Raw genomic sequence first — 19,809 nt, 5'->3', positions numbered from 1 at the left:
TGATGTCATCACTCACGATTTCTTGTTTCAAAACAGGGAGGGAGCAGGGGCATTTTCAAAACAGATAGCTGCTACAGAAATATCTTTATTTTTCTCTGTTATAAAATGTTGCTCTGGGCTCTCTAGTAACCATGTTATGGGAGGAAGAAAGGCTCATAATGTAACTTAGTGTAGTGAGTTGCACATTACAAACTGATGTCACTTTTACAAATTGGAGCATGGAGGAGACCAAAAACTTCCAAAATTATTCCATGTGGGTAAATTAGGCATGGACTAGAGACAAAAACAGCAGCGGATGACTTGAACTTCACTCTTCCAACACACAGATAGTACTTCAGTCCCATTACTAGTCTTTTAAGTGAAAACAAATAGTGCTTTTTACCCTGGTTGCTCATGCAAAGAAATAAACAAGTCATCAACGCACAGTACCGATTGGTGCTGAGGTTCTGGTTTGCACAGATTTTACAAAAAGCGCTCTGACCTTTGTTCTCTTTCCTGACACACACAACTAGCAGAGACCAGCTGTATTTTTTGGGTACAGGTAGAGACCAAAGCCATGAAGTACACTGCAGTGCTTCTGGGCAAGGCCAACCCTTCCCCCCTTCCCCCCAAACCCCCCCCCCCCAAAAAAACCCAAACAAACCCAACAACCCAGAAATGTTAGTTTTGCGCACTGAACCTCAAGACATTTTGAAATAAACTTCGATGCTCTCTGCTTCCAGAGAAACGAGAGTGAATTGTGGGTTGATGGGTTTATATTTAATTTGGTGGGGGGTTGGAGGGAGGCAATCTGTACCTTATTGGCTATAAAATATATATGTAATTAGGGAAAACATTGACTGGGCCATCAAACAGTTAAATTCAAACTCTCTAGTCTGAGTTGAATCCATTAAATGTCAAATACTTGAAAGCTGCCTTCCTGCTGTGATGTCCCTAGCTCGCTGGAATGAAAAAGCATTCATGAGTTACTTGAATGAATTACTACGGACTCCAGGATCACCTCAGCACTCTGTAGATCTGTAAAACTAATGCGATAAAAGTCAAGAGTGTGTGCTATCAGAGTAAACAGGGCACAGTTGAAAAAGACAACACCCTTATAACTGTTGTATAGGAGTTTAAAGTGAAAGGCCAAATCATTCTCTCTGCGTCTAGACATGCATGGGATTAAATGCAATGCATACCAGCCAAAAGCAGCTGATAAATGCTTAATATGGGTAGGGGAAGGAATAGCAGCAGCATCTTTCCTTGCCCAGGAATATGGGAAAGTCCCTTGCATGAACAGCACACACTTGAGGCTCACTGTGAGTTAGGGGACATGGGCAGGTGGAAAAGGCATGGGCATGGGCATGGGCATGGGCAAAACAAGAAAGGGAGGCTCAATGTGTCATCATCCCCCTCCTGGCCACTGGAAACTTGTGTGCAATTACAGGGTCACACTTAGTTTCTGAAAAACTCAACTCCATTCATTTTTGCTCACCTCAAGAGAGGAGTTGTGGTACAGGGGTGAAATCCTGACTCCAGTGAAATCAGTGGCAAAACTTCCATTGATTTTGGTGGGGCCAGGAGCCCACCACAGATGTGGAGTGGAGCAGTGCTACTGTGGGGTAGGCTGGGGCTAGGGCATACCATGAAGGGGTAGGTGCTCCATTCAGATTTCCTGAGTTCTGCAAGGTGATAACCTTAGATGTTCCAGGGTCCACCAGGCTGAGTGATGAGGCAAAGCATAAGACTTTGGAAATTCTGTGATTTTAAAGTCACCGCATCTTAAGAATATCTTTTGCCTCCATGTGCATTTCACCATGGGATGCCATATTACGCAGGTGCTCTGTGAACTACACATCCTTTGGATTTCTTTATGGAGCTGAAGATATTAATTTTGGCCTATGAAGCTCTAAATGGGTTGGGAGATGCCTATTTGAGAGACCCCCATCTCTGCCTTTGCCATAGCTGCTGCAGCTGAAACCTGTGGAGGTGCTCAAGCTGGAGCGAAGGAGCTGCCGGTGTGTTACTTTCCTGGAGGTCCCTTTAACTTAGGAATTTGCTCCCCACTTGGTTCAAAATAGCCCAGATATGTTGACCTCCAGGACATGCTTCAAAGTTCTTTTTCTCCCTCTGGCTTTTAGGGAGGGATGGGGGATACCTGAGGACTAGCCGCTAAGAAGGGTGAAATATTTTCACCTGTTTTTTAAAGAAAAGCTTGGTTAGTTTACTTTTGTTATGTATTGAGGATTGGCGGCTGGACTTGCTGTGTGTCTTCTGTTTTTAAATAAGCGTAAAAGGCACACAGAGCTTTGGCTCACCAGCTTTAAACTTCCTTTATAAATCGAAAGTAATAAAGAAAAGTAAGTTTTGATCAGCAGTGGCACACTAGTATGACCTGATTAGATTCAATTTGTTTCCACAGCTTCAGCTCAAGTACTTCATACTAGATTAAATCACAGCTTGTTCCTCTTCTCTAGTTTCATAGATTCCAAGGCCAGAAGGGCCCATTGTGATCATCTAGTCTGACCTTCTGTATAACACAGGTCATAGAATTTCCCCAAAATAATTCCTAGAGTATATCCTTTAGAAAAACATCCAGTTTCTCAAGTCTTAACTGCATCTACATTTTTTTATCTGCACTTAACATTTTTGTGTTAAGGATATTTAATATAAAGATTGTCTGTTGAAACAATTAGTGTAATTTATAATGGAACAGTGTACAACACGGTGCATTTCATTCAATGCATGTAGTTAAAAATGCTGTAAGTGTTGCTTTTCTGACTTCAAAGTAGATTAGAGTGAGCTGGTGGAAAAAATCACAAGTATTTCAACAAAATTTCCCCACTCCTTTAATCAAAAAATTTGACAACCTCATAAAAAAAACATTTTTTTCAAACATTTTGATCAGTTCTACTGTTAATGAATTCTCCATAGTAAGATAACTTTGTGGACAATAGTTAAGGTCTAATCAAAGTCATGATTCATTATGTCAGGATTAAATGATCATGGAGATAAAGGCAAATGTAGTCATGAAAGAGGCACAGATGTATCTAAGACTGGTTGAACATTTTTCTTCAACACTGTTTTCTGGTCAAAATGTTTTTTGGGGGCAGAGTTAGGGGGGCCAATAAGAGTCAATATTTTCTGCAGAAAATTGCAATGAAAACTAAATTGTACTTGTTTTGGTTGACATTTTCCATGAACCTTCCCCTCAATTTTCTGACAAGCTCTATTTATAACGCACAACTCCCTGGTCCCACTGCCAACATCTTCACTTTACCTCTCAGCTGCTGAATCCACTGTCATTCTCTCGCCCCGGCAAATACTCCTGATTTCCCTGCTGCCTTAGCTGCTTGCAGCCATCCACAAAAGCATCTGCCCTAACTTTCATGATGCTAAACATATGAACAACCCCCCCCCCTTCGTCCCCCAAATGCCACGAAACTACAAAAGCAACCAATGTAGGAAAAAATATGAGAAATAATGGAAGAAAACCAAATGTGATTCCTGTGATTTTTCATGGAAATGTGAGTCAAACTGTGCCTCATATAAATAAGAACCTGGCACTGGTGTGTGTTTGGTGATGCTTAGATGGTCTAGCACACGTGTGATTCTGATTCCTTTTCTTAGGAAGAAATTAACTGAGGAAATATTCAGTGAATTGAGTGAATACAAGGGACTAGGTGATTCAATAAATTAATATTTGATCAGGAAACTTTTTATTTCCATATGGCAGCTCTTTAGTGGCCCGTCTGGAACTCACCCTTGGCCTCAGCCAGTTCCTGGTATACTGATCATAGAATCATAGAATCGTAGGACTGTAAGGGACCTTGAGAAGTCTTCTAGTCCAGTCCCCTGCACTCAAGGACCAAACATTATCTAGACCATCCCTGACAGGTATCTGTCCAACCTGCTCTTAAAAATCTCCAATGACGGAGATTCCACAACGTCCCTTGCCAATTTATTCCAGTGCTTAATTACCTTGACAGTTAGGAAGTTTTTCCTAATGTCCAACCTAAACCGCCTTTGATGCAATTTAAGCCCATTGCCTCTTGTCCTATCCTCAGAGGTTAATGAGAAGAATTTTTCTCCCTCTTCCTTGTAACAACCTTTTATGTATTTGAAAACTGTTATTGTGTCCCCCCACCTGTCTTCTCTTCTCCAGACTAAATAAATCCAATCTTTTTTTCAATCTTCCCTCATAGGTCATGTTTTCTAGACTTTTAATAATTTGTGTTGCTCTTCTCTGAACTTTCTCCCATTTGTCCACATCTTTCCTGAAATGCGGCACCCAGAACTAGACACAATACTCCAGTTGACACCTAACCAGCACAGAGTAGAGCAAAATAATTATTTCTCATGTCTTGCTTACAACACTCCTGCTAATAAATCCCAGAATGATGTTTGCTTTTTTTGCAGCAGTGTTACTCTGTTGACTCATATTTAGCTTATGATCACTATGACTCCCAGATCCCTTTCTGCAGTACTCCGTCCTAGGTAGTCATTTCCCATTTTGTATGTGTACAACTGATTGTTCCTTCCTAAGTGGAGAACCTTATATTTGTCCCTATTGAATTTCACCCTATTTACTTCAGACCATTTCTCCAGTTTGTCCATGTCATTTTGAATGTTAATCCTCCAAAGCACTTGCAGTCCCTCCCAGCTTGGTATCATCCGCAGATTTTATAAGTGTACTCTCTGTGCCATTACCTAAATCACTGATGAAGATATTGAACAGAACTAGATCCAGAACTGATCCCTGCAGGACCCCACTCAATATGCCCTTCCAGCTTGACTGTGAAACACTGATAACTACTCTCTGGGAACAGTTTTCCACCAGCTATGCACCCACCTTATAGTAGCTCCATCTACGTTGTATTTACCTAGTTTGTTTAATGGGAAGGTCATGAGAAACTGTATCAAAAGCCTTACCAAAGTAAAGATATCCCACATCTACTGCTTCTCCCTTATCCACAAGGCTTATTACCCTGTCAAAGAAATCTATTACGTTAGTTTGACATGATTTGTTCTTGACAAAGTCATGCTGACTGTTACTTATCACCTTATTATCTTCTAGGTGTTTTCAAATGGATTAATTATTCACCCCATTATCTTTCCGGGTTCTGAAGTTGAACAAATTGGTCTGTAATTCCCTGGGCTGTCTTTATTCCCCTTTTCAAAGATTGGCACTATATTTGCCCTTTTCCAGTCCTCTGGCATCTCTCCTGTCTTCCATGACTTTTCATAGATAATCTCTCATGGCCAGATATCTCCTCAGTCAGATGCTTGAGTATTCTGGGATGAATTTCATCAGGCTATGGTGACTTGAAGACATCTAACTTGTCTAAGTAATTTTTAACTTGTTCTCTCCCTATTTTAGCCTATCATCCTATCTCATTTTCATGGGCATTCACTATATTAGACATCCAGTTGTTACTACACTTTCTGAAACAAAAAAGCCATTTAGCACTTCCACCATTTCCACATTTTATGTTATTGTTTCCACCCCTCCTCATTGAGTAAGAGACTTATCCTGTCCTTGGTCTTCCTTTTGCTTATAATGTATATGTAGAATATTTTCTTCTTACGCTTTGTCTCTAGCAAGTTTAATCTCATTTTGTGCCTTGACTTTTCTAATTTTGTCCCTACATACTTATGTTATATATTTATATTCATCCTTTGTAATTTGACCTAGTTTGCATTTTTTGTAGGACTCTTTTTTGAGTTTCAGATCATTGAAGCTCTCTTGGTGAAGATCTCTGGAGTGATCTCTTGTCATACTTCCTATCTTTCCTACACAATGGGATAGTTTGCTTTTGTGCCCTTAATAATGTCTCTTTGAAAAACTGCCAACTCTCTTGAACTGTTTCTCCCCTTAGACTTGTACCCTTCTATACCAATATTCCTATATGATGATCCATCATAAAACCTACTATCACCACTGTCATCCCTTTTGGCAATCTCACAAGAGAGTCAAAGACTGAAATGGTGCAGCATGTGAAATCCTTCTTCATCACTAGAAGTGGAAGAACATAGACTAGGCAGTGAGGGAAAACTTGCACTGCCATTGTTATCAGTGTACTGTGGATAAATGATTTTCTTCAACCTGATGTTTTTCATTCACACCAAGGCTCCTTTACACTGCGCTGAGGACTTTAAAGTGACCCCCTTAAGGTGGTATAAAGAGATCTTAGTGCAAGTGAGAATCAGACACTGTGCCTCCAGTGAGATCAGTCTGATATAGGTCACAAGCACTACATTCAACTTCAGTTAAATTAAAAGACAAATACAATAGTGCTGTTGTGGTTACTTTTCCCCAACAGTTTGTCTTATTTTTCTTCATATCTTTGCTCTTCTTGAGCTAACTCTACCAACATACTTAAAGCTACTTCCTTTGTACAGCTCCCATAAACAATAGTATGAGTGCAACACCTACAGGATTCAGGATTACATGGTGCTTTGAGTTCAATACTCTTTAGAAGTATTGTTGCAACTGATGAATGTAGTGCAGAGTAAAGATGGATTTTCTGAAACAGAAAATTTGCCCTTTGATCTTGATTTATTTCTTTATATTTCTACCCAATATAGAATAAGCAAGTAGTGGCTTGACTTTCAAGACTTCAAAATAATGTTTGCATTAATTTTGCAACATCATATTCAGTGCTCCTGTATGATGGAGAACTTGAAAATACTACCATGATGCTGTTTGTCCATGTTTGTCCTTTAGTGGAGTGCAGAAACCAATTCAACAGAGCAGGCCCGATGATATATCCTCCTAAAGCATCCTGTAATGCATTTTTGTTTTTGCTGCGTATCATCATGATTTTGTAAACTGACAGTTTTAAGAGTGGTTCTCTGTAGCTTTTAAAGATACGTTTCTCCTGAAAAGCTGCTGAGTAATGGCTAGAAAACAAAGAAAAGCATTTCTTTCTAAATACTTTAGACAGTCTTATAAAACCAGTTAACTACCTTAAGCTGTTACATATAAGAGTGAAAGTGCCACAGAGGGCAATAACCTCTGAAAACATCAGTTAAAATGCATTGCTTAAAAACAAGAGCTGGAGGAGCTGAAAAGTTAACATGGGAACATACAAAAAAAGGCTTGAGCTACGGACATACCATTGTTCCTCAGCCTTAGAAAACCATGGACCTGATTTTCAAGACTCTGCTGAGCATCCAGAACTCCAGTGGAAATCAATAGACTTGTGGGTGATCAATAACTTTGAAAATGTTAACATGAAAGAAAAAGGCAGACAATGCAGAGCAGCATCTGCCAAAGGCATGTGGTAACAGTGCCTGGTTCAAATTTTGTCTCTTTTTCCATTGGTTATTGGTTAATTCTCCATGAATGCAAATATCACGATGAAGCAATGGTAGAATTAAGAAACAAACATCATTTTGGGAGATCAAAGTGATGTTGCAAAAGATGTAGGACTGATAGTGGATGGAGAGTTTGCAATGAAATGTCCTACTAAAAATACCATTTTTGGAGATCATACACGTAGAATCATAGAAATATAGAGCTGGAAGGGACATTGAGAAGACATTAAGTCCAGCGCTCTATGCTGAAGGAGGGCAAAGTAAACCTAGGCCATCCCTGACAGGTATGTATCCAACCTCTCTTTAAAAACTTCCAGTGATGGGGATTCCACAACCTCTCTTGGAAGCCTCTTTCAGAGTTTAATTATCCTCATAGTTAGGAAGTTTTTCCTAATACCCAAACTAAATCTCCCTTGCTGAAGATTAAGCCCACATTGTACCTTCAGAGGACATAGAGAACAATTGATCACAGTCCTTTCATAACAGCTCTTAACATATTTGAAAACTCTTATCAGCCCCTCAAGATAAAACACCCAGTTTTTTTAACCCTTCCTCATTGTCCCTTTTATCCTTTTAGTTGCTCTTCTCTGGACTCTCTCCAATTTAGCCACATTTTTCTGAAAGTGTGGTGCCCAGAATTTGACACAGTACTACAGCTGAGGCCTCACCAGTGTCATGTAAGGTGGGACAATTATCTCCTGTGTTTTACATACAACCCACCTTTTAAGACACCCCAGAAAGATAACAGCCTTTTTTGCAATTGCATCACATTGTTGACTCATATTCAATCTGTGATCCACTATAACCCCCAGCTCCTTTACAGCAGTACTACCACCTAGCCAGTTATTCCCAATTTTTGCAGTTGTGCATTAGATTTTTCCTTCTTATGTGCAGTACTTTGCACTTGTTTTGACTGAATTTCATTTTGTTGATTTCAGACCAATTCTCCAGTTTATTGAGGTCATTTTGAATTCTAATGCTGTCCCCCAAAGTGTTTGCACCCCTTCCAGTTTGATGTCATCTGCACATTTTGTAAGCCTACTCTGCACTACATTAGCCAAGTAATTAATGAAAATATTGGACCAAGGGCTGTCCCCTGTGGCACCCCACTAGATACATCCTCCCAGTTTGACAGCAAACCATTGATAACTACTCTTTGAATACAATCTTTCAACAGTTGTGCACTTACATTAGACTAAATTAATCTAAACTGCATCATGGATCAAGGAGCTGCTAGTCCTATACAGCATTAGATTGGTAGGGGATGGACCTAGATTGTTTAACAGGTCTTTTTCATCCTTCATTTCTATAACTGTTTGGTCCTGACAGTCCATCTGAATTATTCAGATCTTGCTGTCTCTTACTGCAAAGACTGGTTTGCCTTTTAGAGTTCTTCCCAGTGGTGTAAGTTACACATCAGTAAGTCAGTACAAGAAAGTCTCAGAGGTACAATTTACATGCAGAGGAGGTGAAGAGAGGGCTGGAAAAGCAATCAAAAGGATGAGGCACATCCCAACACCTTATCTTATATTTTCAGTTCGTTGTTTTCCTGTTCCATCTTTCTCTTCTTGCCTCCTCAATGCATAACATACCCCTGCTTGAAAATATATAAATTAAACTCATAGATGTGCAGGCCAGAAGACACCATTAGATCATATAGGCTGACCTCCTGTAGGGTTCCTATCTCTAGCCCTCTGCTGGGGCTTCTGCAGAATTTGAAGGTGGGTCATTTGTCGTCATGAACAATACACAGACCTCCAAGCTACTGAGCCACTCGTAATCTATATCAGCTGTGAATGTGGTCCATAATTTGAATGTATTATTTATACAGTGCTGCAGGTCTACAAACTGCTTTACAATGGGTCATACAAAGACCAGAATCGCTGCCCTGAAGAACTTCAGATCTCACAGCAGCAGTGTAGTATGACAGCACAAACAGATACAGGCACTGTACAGGCAAACCTAGGGTCACATGTAGCTTCGGTAGCTGGAATGCTTCATCAAACCAGGTGTGTTTTCAGAAGTTGTTTTGAAAGCAGCCAGAGAGCGGATTTTACACGTTAATTGGGAGGCTGTTCCAGGCACATGGAGTGGTATGAGAGAAATCTCAGGGTGATAAGTCAGCAAAGTAGATGAAAGGAGGAGTCAGAAGTGAACAGGAAGAAGTGGGAGGCCAGGTAGGAGTGGATGAAAGCAGGGTTATGGGAAACTTTGAAGGTGAGCTATACTTTTGTGCAGGAATGGAAGGGAAGGCTGTGCAAGTACTGATGAATGAGGAAGTCATGGTCAGAACAATGGGAGAGAAAAATTATCTTTGCCACAGCACTTTGGATGGCTAAGCCAGAGGATAGAGAAAGGCAGAGAACATGTGGTTGCAGTGGGAAAGTTAGAAAACACCTAGATAATGAACCAGAGTTTGGCAGTGGGTTCACAGAGGAAGGGATGGATTTTGGAGATATTATAATGTCTAACTGCCAAAAGAAAGGGAGGAGTTGCGCTCATTAATGAATGAAGCAAAGGATACTACATCACACAGAAGATGTCCTTTGTAAATGATGGGTTTCCCAGGGTGCCACCTTGCTAACATAAGAACAAATGAAGGCACCTGGATCGATGTTATATTTGCATCCAGATGACACAATGTTGTATCATTTGCATCATCCATAATGGAAACACAGTGCTCTGTGCCCCTATGGAGTGTGCGGACTGGATCTGTCTGTAATCCATCACTATGGTTACAAACAGATTCTACTGAAATACACTACTGCAAATTAATGCACCTGGGTCTCTTTTAGTTATTTTTTATTATCGATTACCAAGAGTATGTGGCTCATAGCTTGTTACATAGTAAAAATAAGAGAAGATTTCCTTACATTTATTGATTTGTAATATTATGTAATTTTTTTTAGACTACAGTACCTATCAACTCAAGCTTCAGAACTCCTTTTTAGATTCACTTACCCTTAACAAATCTTTATAGAATAAGAGCTACCTTTATATAGGATTACCACTCAATGAGACTACATATGGTTGTTTGCTATGGCTGGTCAAAAAAAATTGGGATTTCAATTAAACAAAATCTGTCATTAAAAGTGTCTGATTTCGATAGAAAATTTTTCTATCATTTTCATTTAATGATAGAAATATTTTGATTCAGGAATGCTGCTGTGCACCTCCATGGGGCAGATATAGTTTGGTTTTCTCATGCCCCCATTCTTCTCTATGGACCAGGACCAGGACTCTTATGATGCACTGCTTCCCCTCCCCGAGAAGGGAGACCACAGAGCCTGGCCTATTCCGGAGGATGGAAACATGAGGCATTCAAACTAAAACTCCCATGAGTCACTGCAGGAGCATTTCTGAACAGAAATATCTGAGGTTTTGGCCGCATAGTTTGGTTTTCAGTTTTTAATCTAAAAATTTATAATTTGTTTTCATTGAAATTTTCAGCAGAACCCCTCCACCCCACCCCACCCCACCTTCCAACCAGCTCTTATGTTTAAATTTAAATGTTGCTCTCTTCTCTTCTGTGCTACACATTATGAAACCATTAAAAGCCTGATAAGTTATCCTTGTCAACCAAACATCTAGAAGTGACATAATTAAGTACTTGGGGAAGGGTCATATTTGCTATTCTGATTACACAGATGACTTGGAAAACATCAAACTAACTTCTAACCTTCTTGGCACCTGGAAAACTTAAGACAAAAAATAATTTTAAATAACTACTCAAGTTGTTGAATTTATTAGGATTTTAAAAATACATTTGGGGAGCCCTGAAAAAAAACCAAACCTATTTCTCAACAGAATATGAAACAAAGATCCAGTTTACTTCTTCAATGATCAAAGCTAGACTTTCTCAAGTTTCCTCCTATATAAGATCATTGAACTTTTGAGCTGAGACAGGATCGTAAAGATAAGGTGGAGTATATGTAAACAAGTAATACAACCTCTCTTCAATGCAGTTTATATATATATATATGTATATGTTGACTTTGAAAAACAGGTTGGTATTTATCTTGTTGGGAATGTATCATTGTTCTCTCAAGTATGTTGCAGGGCAACATAGCACAGCTTTTACAAGGGTTTCCTAAGGAGCCATAAAGTGAAGAGAAAATAAATTAGGATTGAATACCACGAAGTTATCCCCCCAAATAAAGAGTTTAGGTATGGATTATGTAACCTTTACCTAGAATGACTAGTAACTTGTTCCACAAATAGTTCTATTGGCTCAGAAAGTGCCCCTGAGATGACCCATGCAGAAGGGATGCTCACAGTCCCTTTCCCTTTCTGCATGAACCCACAGTACACCTTCCCTTTCTGGAATCCATGATGATATCTCTGATGGTCTGGGTCGGGGGAAGCAGAGTTTGCAGTGGGAAAGTGGGCAAGGGGGACGTACACTATTGTCCTGTCCATTCCCCTTGAGTTTACCTGGAAAACAAAAAGCCTGGGGCTGTATTATCTTTTATACAGAGCACCACATCATATGGCATCCCAATAGCCACTGCAGCCCCGACCAATGGAGCCATGCTGCCTGGAAGCTCTGTGCAGATAGCCCCAACCTTCAGCAGATACCTTGAAAACCATCAGGTTTGAGGTGGAGGTGATATTTCCTGGGAAGCTGACATCCCCTCTTGCCCTGTGCCTCTCTTGTGGCGACATCTCCATGAAGGAATGCTTGCCAAGATTTCCTCTTCCAGAGCCTGTCCTAAGGGCCTTACTACAGGTGGGGATGATTTGGGGCATAGGTTTGAGTAGGGTTAGCTGTGGAGTAAGATGTTATGCAATGTGAGCAAAGGTAACAGAATCAGGCCCTTCAGCACACTGCAGGACTTCCATGTAGCTCTGGAACTAGTATGGCGCTCTAAGAGGAGTCTGGGGGGGGGGTCCCCTTCAGCCCCCAAAACAGTCCCTCTAGAGTGGTAGTGTGGGGAAGCCCACAATCCTGCAGCCTCTCTCCTCTCTGCATGGTGGATAAGGAGGACTGCAATACTGTCAATCCAACACCTTTCACAAACACTCTCTAATCCCCTGCAATATTGGATTAAAGGGCGTCTATGATGTTACATCTGAAAACTATCATTTCCGCATGAAGCTCCCTAATATTTCTCCCCATTGAGCTTTGATTTCTTTTTTTAACCTCCCTCATAAAACATCAATGCATTCAATAGTGTTATTGGAATACTTGGTATAAACAGAACAGGAAGCCACACCATCTAGTAGCTTATATTACTTTTTCTTTATAATTATTTTTTTAAATCTCTGGAGTGCTCTATATTTACTGCTTGAAAACACAATCAGATAGTGTGGGATTCCAATACCATAAACTTCCTTCCACAAGCAGCACTATAATGTTCTCATTAACAGTGGAACTCTCTCATGTTTCTGCTCTGAAACAACAGGTATAACCAAATTCCTCTGGAGGCCTTTCCTTCCTCTCCCCAGAAATGTATAAAAATGGAAAAAAAGGGCATTTTTTCCATTCATTGCAGGGAGAGTATGAAAACTTGGCGCACAAGTGAACTATGTACTGGAATTTGGGTGGGTCTAGGAAAAAGCACAGACTTCAGTGGAAAACATATATGGGTGTGGGTGTGTGTGTATGAGAGAGAAAACGCCTTTTAAACCATAAATTAACCACATGCATGGATTGGTGAGGAAAGAAACATAAATTTGCCCTGAAATTATACACTCAGCTCAAATCCTGAAAATAAGCACCACTCTCCCCAATTGGAAAGTGCCACTGGCATTTTAAATATCATTCCATTAATTTCATAGTGGCAGGTGAAAGACTCCACATTCACTCAAGCATTTTAATTGCTTCTATGAGCCTGGTAACTATTTCAGTGCTCATTGTAAATTCAGACTGGAGCTTTAAGCCATTATCCACATAGGTGATGGTGAGGGCTCAGAGGTTTGTGTGCCAGCAGCTGCTGCCAGCCAGAGGTAAGCACTAGACCTGGATCCTCAATGGTGTTTAGCCCTGGAACTCCAATTGATTTCAATGGGAGTTAGGTGCGTCAGTACTTTGGATGCTCTAGGCTTTGGGCCCAATTCTCCATTCTGCTATAGCTCCTTTGCACTGCTTCAGTTCACAGCCAGACATAGGTTAGAAGACATGAACTGCAGGTTTGTGTGGGCTTTTGGCAAAGCTCTATGGGAGTTTGGATTAAGAACATCAAGTTTCAGCTCAAAAAGAGAATAATCAGAACCCTGTATTTACGGGACATTAGTGATACGGCTCAGGCATCATGGAAGGTCAGTTCAGAAGTTCGATTTGTGTCACGATCTAAAGACTTGTCATAATTGAACCTAGCAGTTCTATAGGCAAGACGTGCAATGGAATGTGTATTCAAAACCAGATGTTTCAAACCCAAACCTAAATACAGCAATACCTCACAAGTTAACACTTTGTTAATAGGCAAACCTGCTCATACTTGCAACTGCTCATTCTCAACACACTGAGCGACAAAGATTCAGCAAATGAGTGTTGCATGGATAGATCATGTTGCCAATGGCATGTCTACATAGAGAAGCACTACACATTACAGGAGAGTAATTCTAAAGCAAACTAACATACTGAACTTTAATAGGTCTGGGTAGACCCTCCTGCTTCCCCAAAAGTTACTTTTACAAAATACACTACCAATCATTTACAAGCATACTGTACTTTGAAGTGCTGTTATACGTAGTGAAAGCTAACCTGTGGTTGTCAGAATAAATGAACAACGCATCATCTGTAAGTCAACAGTGTGTCTTGATTTTCCCAGACAAGCCCTGTTTTTCATTTCATCAGGTCACATGTTTGTATGTTTAAGAGCTAAAAAGTGTTTGTTTCTTGTAAATTCAGAGCAAATGTCACTTAGGCTTAAACAAACAGCCCAAAGGATCAAGTGGTTAGTGTGCTTTACAACATTTGCCGTTTAAAGCGAAAACACAAATGTGAGTGGGCATTATCAAAGCTGTTCTTTTACTTGGCATGAGTGGTCACCATGCTTATTCAGTAATACACCATCACCTCATTCCAAACACGAAGTAACTCCACTCCCCAGTAACATGCATGTGTCACTCTGTGTCAGAAGCCGGCAGCAGCGACACCAGCACACATTTTCAAAATAAAGGGTGAAATCCTGGCCCCCTTAAAGACAGTACGAATCTTGCCATTGACTTCAGTGCAGCCAGGGTTCCTCCCAATGTGTATTTTTATCTTTTGAATGGCTATGTTGCAGCCCTAAAAAAAGTCAATACGAGTGTCCCAGTTTTTTATTTTGAAAAAATAGCTAGTTTTTAATTTTCATCATGGATGTTTACTGATTAGCAAAGGGTGAAACTCATCACTGTGCAGAGGGCCAGCATGAAGTCTATGGCACCATTTACGCCTCTGTAGCTTTAGTGGTCCATAGACCTTGTACTGGCCAGCTATACTGGAGTGAATTTCACCCAGATTTTTAGTATTCTCTAGTGCGTGTCCTAGCTGCTCATGCAAATTAGTGAAATTCTGCTGTAACTGGGTTTTTTTTTAGTTGCTTAGTTTCTGAATAAAGCTGAAAGCAGGATGCTGTCATACGGTATGTGAGGGAAGGGCTACACTACAAACACTGCATCGGCGCAGCTGTAGCGCTTCTGATGAAAACGCTCTAAGCCAGAGCTCTTCTGTTGGCTTGGCTTTGTCTACACTAGAAAGTTTGTTGATATAAGTTTTGCCAGCATACTGCCACTGCTGTAATTAAACCACTGATGCGTGTCTTCACTGTCTCCTTGTGTCAGTGGAGTGCCGTCACACTGTCAGCTCATTTGTTGACACAGGGAGCTGTGTTCTATGAGGCGCCATCCCACCAAGCAATGGCACGGTAGGGTGCTTTGGGAAGGGTTTGCAATGCCACACAGGGCAGGCACAGCGTCGCATGGTGAAGGTTTCTGAATCCATCATTCCACGGGCATCCTGCTCGATTGACAGCCACTTTTCAACTGCCCTGTCAGTCAAACTGCCACAAATACAAGAAGCTCACAGAAGTGGGCAGAGAGAGGGAGCGGGAGAGTGTGTGTGTGTGTTTGTGAAAGAGAGAGGGGGAGAGAGAGAGAGACAGACAGACAGACAGTGTGTGTTGGGGGCCAGTGAGTGTGTCCACATTCGGTCTCTTTAAGTTCAGACAGCAGTAACTGGAAGCAACCAATCCTGAGGCGGAAGCTGCTGCACAGACAGCTGGTGTACCCCCCGCTCCCCGTACCTCCCACCCCAGCTCAGCACCGTGCAGGGGGAAGGGGAACATAGCCCCCACCTCCCTCCCTGGCTCTGCACAGCCCACCAGGAGTTACACCTCTCCCTGTAGTTTAGGGCAGGCAGGACTGCGCATGCTGCCACTGTGGACTGAGTTCTCCACGGTGAGTTATTTGAAAACTTCCTGGGGCTTTGAAAAGGGAGTGGCAGGTGGCCGTGGGGCACCTCAGTTCAAACTGCTTACCACAGCGGTTATTGTGGGATACGGCCGGCGGCCATTTACAGCGCTCTAACCAAGGGTTGTGCCTATTCTGACACTTTGTTGTTTAAACGGTGCCGAGAAAGGCTCTATGCCCCTCGTCGAGGCGGTTTTATTTTCTCGGGAAAAATGGGGCAGTTTTGTTGGGGGTAGTGATTGCAGTGTGCACTGTTTTGCCCAAAAAAAGCTGACTTTGGTCAACAAAACTCTCTAGTATAGGCCAGCCCTTAGCGACTCCATCTCTGCGAAAGATAGTAGCTAGGTCAGTAGGAGAAGTTCTCCTGCTTACATAGTGTTATCCACACCGGGGGGGGGGGGGGGGGGGGGGGGGGTGTTAGGTGGTATAACTACCGCGCTCAGGGGTGTGGATTTACTGACGCAACTGTGTAGTGTAGACCTGGCCTGAGTTAGTGTTTAGCAAAGTGAAATTAAAGTTTTGCTTTCAAAACCTAGAGACTGAGATGGAAAAAAAGAGACTTTGTCTTCTCAGCTGCCCTTCCACTGCATGAACTTGTTCACACAGGCAATGGAATTCGTCTGCATAGCACAAGCACTTCCTGAGAAAATCAGCTTATAACAAGTTTTGAGGTGAAACCTTGACAAGAGGAGTCATCTTTTCTTGGAAACACACTTTATAGTGTTGTAAAATCATAAGATCAGATTCACTGGTATGCTCTGGTCATGCAAAGCAACCATAAAGCTGGTTTAACTAGCAAGTTATGTCAGATTTATTGCTACTTTGCCCAGCAGCTGAAGCATACAGGTGAATCTGGCCCATAGCTTTCAGAGCTGGAAAACTCTAATAGTGTGACTGGGTCTATCCCATTTCTGGGCAGGAATATGCTATATTCTCCCAACTAGATTAGATTCTATCTACATTAGATCAGAGCTAACCAAAAGGCCAACAATATACTGATCTTTTAATATAGGACCTTTTGCACCTCACCCCTTTTCTTCCTTATGAAGCTGTAGTATGGTTTTAAATAATATGTTGTGCTTACTATATACCAGAAGAATTTTAGTTGACAAATATGTTTCCATATTGATGCAATTTTTTTTCTTTCATCATAAACTTTCCAATAAGCTCTTTTCAGAGCCTAGTTGCATTACAGTGTGTAAATCATTTTGGAAAGAGTGTGCAGGATGGGAGACACATGGGGTCTCTGATCATTACACCCACCCACCCATCCTTTTTCACTACTGATGATGCAGTAGGTCTCCTAGGTGCTGACTAAAGAAGGACAGTGATTTACCAAAAAAGCACCATTTTCAAATGGAGTGAGTTTGTTACAAAATCTGCCAGAGCAAAAATTTGACGCCCTCCGTGAGCCTCACCTTGCAGCCCCACCTACACTCTGCTATGAAAGCAACAGTGTATTGAGACTAATTAAAAAACAAACCTCCAACTTGACTGTAATAGAGCACATGCATGAAGCAGTGAAATGAATTAGCAAATAGTTTACTGTGACTACCTAAAAGAAAGAGCTCTTCAGAGTGTGTGTGACTGAAACACCATATTGAAGCACAGGCAACCCTCATATAGCATGGCAATGTGTAACTGATTTACTATGTGAGTGCCTGGTCAATCCTTTCATTACGCCTCCTGTCTCCTTCCCCAAGCACGTGGAGAACAAATGCAGGAGTGAATTAACTGCTGAGTAAAGCCCACCCCAGGCTGTGGAATCCCTATTTAAGGAAAGTTTCAAGAACAGTGTGTGGTCATGACTTCCACTGGATCCATAAGACCCTTGGTTGTGGGGACCAAGTCCCTCCCCCCCCCCCCCTTTCCTCAATGTTGGGGAAAGCTCTATCCAACTGACAGGAGGATCCATGAGGGGAATTTTGTGGAGGCCCCTGGTGCTCTTGTTGGATTTTCCATGGAGGGGGTATGAGCTGGGCCCATGTAGGAACCTCCCTTTGAGAGAGTGTAAGCATGAGAGGTGTCACAGTGGTAAAGTCTGGTCTGTTAAAAGAGAGAAAGGAAGAATAACGGGAATTGGTGACAGAGGGACCATGCCAGCCTTCCCAGGGCAAAATTCTGCAATGAAAGATAATTTATTCTGGGACCAAACCAGATTATCAACCAGATGCTCAGCTGATATCAACCCTCCAAGTTCTACTGAAGTAGACGGACCTAGCCTGATTTACGGCAGATAGGTTCCAGTTGTATATAGTTCCTAGAAAGCCAGACAAATGGTAACACATGTTGACCACTAGTGCCAGTATCAAACCTATGACCCAGAAAAGCTCTTGTGTCCCCATATGAATTTTCTGAGCCATCCAGGTTGTTTATTATTCCTAATTTATTTACAGTGAAGAAAGCCTGCCCATTTAAAAGTGAGGCCTGTACGTGCAACTGCACTCTCCGTCTCACTGGGGCCTAAAGCAGGCTCTTCTACTTGTGAACTCCTGACTAAAAAAAAAACCAGAGTAAATTCATACTATCATTAGTTATCCTTGAGTTGGCAATCATGTTAAAAACGATGTTCCCAGTAGACAGCCGCACATTTTAAAACAAGTATTTCCTCCGCTCTGCAACTATGCTGCACTGGGAAAGTCGGTCTGGGTTGAAATCTTTGAGACCTTAAATGGAAACCTGTGAAAAACCAAATGTAATCTAGTTAATTTTAGATGCAATGTTGGCCAGTGAATTGAACCCTCATCTGTAGGCCAGGAGACGTGGGTTCTCTTCCTGGCTGCACCATGACCTGCTGGGGAACTTTGGGTGAGTCACTTTACCTCTCTGTGCCTCTGCTTCTCTTCTCACTCCTTATCTGTCTTGTCTATATGGATTTTAAGCAGTTTGGGGAAGGGTGCATCTCTTACTATGTGCTTCTGCGGCGGGGGAATGGTGCTAAGTAGAAAATGGCTAAAGTAAACCTCAAAGAGCCTATTCCTATTAATGTTAACAAATCATGAGGCTTGAATAGTGAGAAATGACGTTAGGGTGACCAGTTAGCAAGTGTGAAAAATCAGGACAGGGGGTGGGGGATAATAGGTGCCTATATAAGAAAAAGCCCAGAATATCAGGACAGTCCCTATAAAATTGGGAATGTGATCACCCTAAATGATGTGCAATAGATTGCAAAGGTTTGGGGATAAGAATGATTAGGGTGTTGACTTGGGAGACTGGGTTCTGTCACAGACTTCCTGTGTGACTGTGAACAAGTCACTCATCTTCGTTCGCTCTCTGCCTCAGTTTCCCCATTTGTAAAAGGGGGATAATGGCACTGCCCTACCTCACAGAGGTGTTGTTAATATATACAGTACCCAGATAATGTGGTTATGGGGGCAGGATAGGTATGACACATGGATAGAGGCAGGAGCACACCCAGAATTTTCCTGAGGAGGGGCCCAGAACTCTCCCTCCCTGGCCCTGCAGCCTGCCTCAAGCTCTCTCCTTTTGCACCTAGACCTGTGCTCACTCCCCTGCACCCAGCTCCTATGCACTCCCTTCTTGCTAACCCCCCCAACCCCATGCACTCTCTGCACGCAGCCCTGCAGTCTCTCTGTCCCCGCCTCCCCATCCCCAGCTCCATGCTCTTACCCAGTGAGGCAATCAGGCTGAAAAGCACCATCCTCACCAGGGGCCAGGAAGTTCTGGGAGCCCCAGATCCCATCCTCCTTCTGCATCTCCACTTCCCCAGAAAGCACTGAAAGCCCAGATCCACCAGCCTGGGAATTTCTGGTCCCCCTTGCTCCACTTCTCCCGAGGAGCTGTGGGATGCCCGATGTCCATGGGCACTGGAAAGACTATAAATGTTGGGGGATGGGGGCAAGCAAGCATATGGTGTTGCAATGCTATTCAAATTTGGTCCAGCTGTCCAGTGAGTGGCATTGCAACCTGGTGCATGGGGGCCCCAATGCCACTCAAATTTCCAGCTCTGGTCAGAGGCCATGGGAATAGAGTGGCCACTGATGCATCCCCAGAATACAGGACATCTGGCTCAGTTGCATGAACTTCCGGCATGGTGTGGGCCCTCCCCTGCCAGCCTGACCTCACATGCACAGCACATGCAAAGTCACG

General features: G+C 42.1%; 1 protein-coding gene across 2 annotated transcripts in view; it reads left to right on the top strand.

Moving 5' to 3' along the window:
• Positions 1-19,809, top strand: part of KCNJ15 (potassium inwardly rectifying channel subfamily J member 15) — a 33,458-nt gene that overhangs the window by 1,304 nt on the left and 12,345 nt on the right. The window lies entirely within an intron of this gene.

The sequence above is a fragment of the Emydura macquarii genome, unplaced genomic scaffold (genome assembly GCF_026122565.2).
Source record: "Emydura macquarii macquarii isolate MOO-44397 ecotype Brisbane River unplaced genomic scaffold, CSIRO-AGI_Emac_v2 contig_1043, whole genome shotgun sequence".
NCBI classification, from domain to species: Eukaryota; Metazoa; Chordata; order Testudines; family Chelidae; genus Emydura; species Emydura macquarii.
The sequence above is the reverse complement of the archived record's forward strand: the minus strand, read 5'-3'. Positions and strand labels throughout refer to the sequence as shown.